This window comes from Manis pentadactyla, chromosome 16 (genome assembly GCF_030020395.1).
Source record: "Manis pentadactyla isolate mManPen7 chromosome 16, mManPen7.hap1, whole genome shotgun sequence".
Classification (NCBI taxonomy): Eukaryota; Metazoa; Chordata; class Mammalia; order Pholidota; family Manidae; genus Manis; species Manis pentadactyla.
This window is the reverse complement of record NC_080034.1, coordinates 63,914,742-63,920,049: the sequence shown is the minus strand read 5'-3', so window position 1 is coordinate 63,920,049 and position 5,308 is coordinate 63,914,742. Positions and strand designations below refer to the sequence as shown.

The 5,308-nt window shown below is 46.3% G+C and overlaps 1 non-coding gene across 1 annotated transcript; it reads left to right on the top strand.

Annotated features, from left to right (window-relative positions):
- Window positions 1-2,778: 2,778 nt before the first annotated feature.
- LOC118930351 (small nucleolar RNA U13) lies at window positions 2,779-2,882 on the top strand. The gene has a single exon (XR_005032014.1). It is a non-coding gene; the product is annotated as a small nucleolar RNA U13 (small nucleolar RNA).
- Window positions 2,883-5,308: the final 2,426 nt, after the last annotated feature.

Here is a 5,308-nt window from a genome sequence, read left to right as displayed (position 1 = left end):
TACTCATCTCAGTACCCAAGATAACAATGTTTTCCACCCCATATCCCATAGATGTGAGAGCCATGTAGGCAAAGACTCCAATGGCTTCTGCCTACACTGGACGCTCATGTCCACCAGCTCACCCTGGGTATAGAGGTGGAGCATGGCATGCTCCACAACCTGGGTAGGGGCAGCTCCTCCCCCTGAGGAGTGTGCGGTTGTTTCATTTTTATTTTCTTTACAGCCACACCTTTAAAACAGGAGAGGATGGTACATTCAGTGGTGGCCTGGGTAGCAGATTGGCCCGTGGCCCTGCCTCCCCCTCTTCTCCTGCCAGGTCCTCCTCCATCTTTGGGGCTGAAGGCACCACTCTTTCCTCCCCCTCCCCCATGGCCTCCTGCAATGTGGCTTTTCCTGCTGCCTCACCCCCCTGTGGCTACTAAGGAATCTTCTAGAAGCATGACCTGCCTTTTTAGTAACTCTCTCTTCTTTAATGGCATCCCATAGGTTATTGCCCAGTTCCTCCAAGCGACGCTGAAGTGAGTCTCTCTCCTGCCTAAGTCCCTGTCTTCTCGCTAACCCTCTCTTTCTCCTGTATAACAACTTCCACTATTTTGATGAAAGGAGACCCTACAATGCCAGCCACTACACGACCTCCTAAGGTCTCCAAGCAGTCTTCCAACTCATGGGGGACTACTTATGCAGCTTCTGGTGTTTCCACCCTTCCCCAGTTCTGGGGAAGGCCCCACTTCTCTAGGAGGTACTTTACCCTAGACCAAGTCCCCACTAGGGGTTCCCAAATTGGCAGCCCTACAGCTGGGGGGATGATAACAAGTGAAGCTTCACCCTCTGCCTCTGCACCCACTGGGGCCTCCCCACCATCCACGGTTGGGGGTGGTTCCAGGCATCTCCCCACCATTTCTAGGGGCAGCCCTCCCATAGGTCACACCCATTTTGACAGATTTCAGGTTCAGAGATCCTGCCGAGTATTTCCAGATGTAACTCCAGGGAGAGGAAATCCCAGGACAAAATACCTCTAAAACCAAAATCAGTCAATGGCAGAAATAAAGTTTAAAACCCGTTTATTGCTTATAAACTGCAGTCCAGGGCCATCTCTTTCCTTTCTGGGCAGAAGCAAGCAAGTTCTATTGTGGTCTATCTATGAGGATGAAGACCTTATGAATGGAATTAGTGCCCTTACCTAACCTCTCAGGTTCAGATAAGCCCTCAGAAGCCCAGGTAATTACCAATTGATAGGGAGATGAAACTTTCTCCACCACTGAGGAATGCCTGTTGATATGCAGATGCACTAAAGCCAGGCAATAGATTCTGGAAATATTACAATTTTACCCACAAACACCAAGCGATTCTCAAACACCAGCAGTGTGTCGAAGAACTCAACTCAATTCTGGTGCTATCTGCCCAGAGACAGAATCAGATTCCCCAGGTTAAGGGATCTATCCTATAAGACTGCACTCTGCACACACACACACACACACACACCCCACTCCAGATGCCAGTCACAAGCCCCAGGCAGTTACCTGTGCTTCTGACCAACTGGCTACATATTGAAGGTTCCAAGGACCTCCCCCTTGGGTTTGATTAATTTACAAGAAGGCTCACAGAATTCAGGAAAACACTTACTTTTACCAGTGTAATAAAGGATATCATAAATGATGCAAATTAACAGCAAGATGAAGAGATACATAGGCCAAGAACCCAAAAAAAGGAGTTTCTATCCTCATGTAGCTAGGGGCCTGGCTCTGTAGCACGTGGACCTGTTCTGATTCCCCAAGTGTGGAAGATCTCTCTTCCAGAGAGAAGCAGGATGAAAGAGAGCAATAACCTCTTCTCAGGTATTTTTTTTTTAGGGTTTCACTGGTAGTTATGACTGACTAAATCACTGGCCATTAGCTGATACAGCTTCCAGCCCCTGCCCTTGGGTGGTGTCTGTAAGTCTGTCATTAACATGACAAAGACACCCATTTCACCTTTAAGACTGCAGTGTTTTTAGGAACTGTGGATGAAGATCAAATACACCTGTGAAATACATATTTGGTCATCTGCATGACCAAATATGTATTTCCTATGACTCCTTATATCATAATGGCAAATTGTGGGAAAGTGGCTAGGAAATATACAGGGGAAACTAATGGAAGATAAAGGCTATTTTAGGAGGTTTGTTTGTACAGATTCATGTTGGTGTCAACTCAGTCTCAGGTGACAAGAATGTTCTCCTCTTCCTGGTTCAGGGAGGGAACTTTTCTCATAGGAAATTTATGCCCTGTTTTTAGGTAGAAAGGATGGGGGCAGAGAGCCCTTCCTTCATGTGCTGTTTCCCAATTACCTTCAGCTCAAAATTAATGATAATGTCTGCTACGGTCTGAGTGTTTGTGTCCCCTCCAAATTCATATGTTGAAGTCTGTCCCCCAGTGTGATGGCAGGGCCTATGGGAGGTGGTTAGGTCATGAGGATGAAGACCTTATGAATGGAATTAGTGCCCTTACAGAAGAGGACAAAGAAAGCTCCCTGGTCCCCTTACATTGAGGACATGAGAAGAGAGCCATCTAGGAAGGAGGCTCTCACCTGACACCAAATCTGCCTGTACCTTGATCTTGGACTTCTCAGTCTCCAGAGTTGTGAGAAATAAATGTTAGTTGATTATAAGCCACACAGTGTATGTTTTTTCTGTTACAGAATTTCAAACAGATCAAGAAAAATGCAAAGTAGTGTATTTTGGGGTAGTATGTTTTGATCCCCTCAGTGGTTTCATATTTTGTAAATAATATCAACCTATAGATCCTTTTGTAGTTCATAAGCATGATGATTGGGTGTTCGTGAATTTGCATGACATGTGCCTCCCTCAAACCTTACTGTGACATCGGCACATTACCCATCTGACCTGAAAAAAATGATATCAGCTTATATACCAACCAGTTGAACTATCTAAAAAGTAAACCAATGATACCCAAGGAATATTATCTTTAGAAAAAAGTCTCAATTCTGAGGCACAGTCTTCAAAGACTAAGCACGAAAAGGACCTTTTTATTCCAGCTCATTTCTTGTCATCTTGAGAGAAAAGTTTGAGCAACTGTATTTTCCCTTTTGAGTCAGCTTGCACATCTGAAAAATTCCAGTTACAAACTAGCTGAACTCTCTTGAGTCGTTTCTAATTTGTCCACTCTATCATAGTACTGTGTTATTAAAACACACCTGCAGTTCCTTGGACACAACTCTATGAACAGGTGGAATCGAATTCTCCCCTTGAATATGTCAGCCTTAGTGACTCACCTCTAAGGAACAGAATATGGCAGAAAAGACACTGAGAGAATTCTGAGATTAGGCCATAAAGTGATTCAGCTTCTCTCTCACTCTCTCCCTGAGCAAACAAATCTGGCTGACCTGAAGCCACTCTGCTGGAGGTTACATAGAGATGCTTGGAGATCTCCAGGGGTTCCAGCCCTAGCTGTCTAACCATCCCAGGCCAAGCATCAGCTCCAGGAAGGGGGTGATCCTAGCCTCAGCCTTCAAGCCGCTGCCAATGAACAAGAGGTAAGCGGTCCCTGGGAGAACCCTGCCCATCTTGCAGGTTCATGCATAAAATAAATGCTGTTGTTTTAATAAGCAACTACTTGTAGGGGTGGTTTTTTGCAGCAATAGGTTACCAGACTGATGGTAAAGCAAGGAGCCCCGGAATGGCTTGATTAAATGTCCTGGCAGCTGAGGCACAGATATATGAAGTAGTACTAAACATATTTCAGGGGGATGGACTATGTGGGCTAGATTTCAAAAGGTTATTTTGCATGCTGGATCATTTAACGATTGACTTCAGGGATCCAGATCCAGGGAGAGAAGCCATGGGTCCTGTCTGGGTGGCAGTTCAGGACAGTGAGGTTGGGAGAGAAGACATCTGTCCCACCCAGTGTACTAGAGCAGAGGTGCAGGGTGGAGCAGAGACTACCTATTGTGCCCACACCTTTCAAGGAGTAAGAGAGAGGATCCCAAAGTCCCTGCGGCCCCAAGTGGGGTGCTTCCCTCTCCTGCTTCTGAAGTCTTCCTGTGGCTTCTGAGGAAGTACTTTCCCCCATTTCCTTCGCCCCTTCTGGCTGCTCATTCTCTATCCCCTTTCTAGGCTTATCATCCACCTGGCCCTTAAATCTTAGTCTGGGGCCCTCCTCTTCTGAGCTCTAGACCTACATATCCTACTGGGATATAATAAAAATACATATTTGGCCTTTGTTTCCAGTCCTGGCACAGTGCTCCTGAAATGCTGGAATTTCCTGAGTGATAGGAGTGTCTTTTGTTATAAGCCCCCTTTAATCACACCTATGTATGCTAATGAGGTGTCTTAGGGTGGGGCCTCCCAATAGCCTCAGAGTGGGCTGGTCACCAGAAAGATCAAGTGATTAAGAGTTGGAACTTTCAGCCCCACCCACCAACCTCTCCAGGGAGGGGCTGGAAATTGAGCTCTATAAAAACTCTTGAATATCAAACTTTGGAGAGCTTCCAGGTGAGCTCAGTGATGTGCTGGGAGGGTAGCACACTTGGAGAAGCATGGTTGCTCTGCACTCTTCCCCCAGCACCTCGCCCTGTGCATCTCAGGAGAGTTGTATCCTTTATAATAAACTGGTAAATGCAAGGAAATTGTTAACCTGTGTGGGGAGGAAAAGAATTGCCCTCTACCCTCTTAGGTTCAGTAACTAAGACCTGCAAATTAAACTGACAGACAGATTAACAGGAGAAAAGGCTTATTTCATTTGCATATGGGAACTTCAAAAGAAAGAGGTGAAAACTCAAAAAAGCTGTTAAATGTGGGAGCTTATATACCATTTTAACAAAGGATGATGCACTGTGGGAAAGTGACCAGAAAAGGGGTTTGAGCTTGGGATAAAGTGAAGGTTCCTATAGCCAGGATTCTCACCTGGCCCTGGTCAGCTTGCTCACTACACAAGTACTGACTCTATACAAAGAGCTCCACCCAGTGCTCTGGGCTGCAAGGTGGAATGGCCGCATGGTTGCACAGCTGAAGGAGAGCAGAGACTGGAGTGGTGTCAGTGCCAAGGACAGAGACTGAGACAGCTGCGGGGGCAGAGGGGCCCAGAGGCAGAGACTGGCTTGCTGCATGCAGACTCGCTCTGAGTAGATGGGATTCCAGTGATTGACCTGCCACTGTGGAAATTAAATCGGGTATAAACCCTTTTACCCCAAGAACGTGCCATTGTCATTCTTTGGTTTCACTGAATCCATAGTGAGCCTGCCTGGAGCTGGAACCCATCAGCGAGACAGGGTTCCTGGGAGAAGTAATTGTTGTAAGGTAAATATAGGGGAA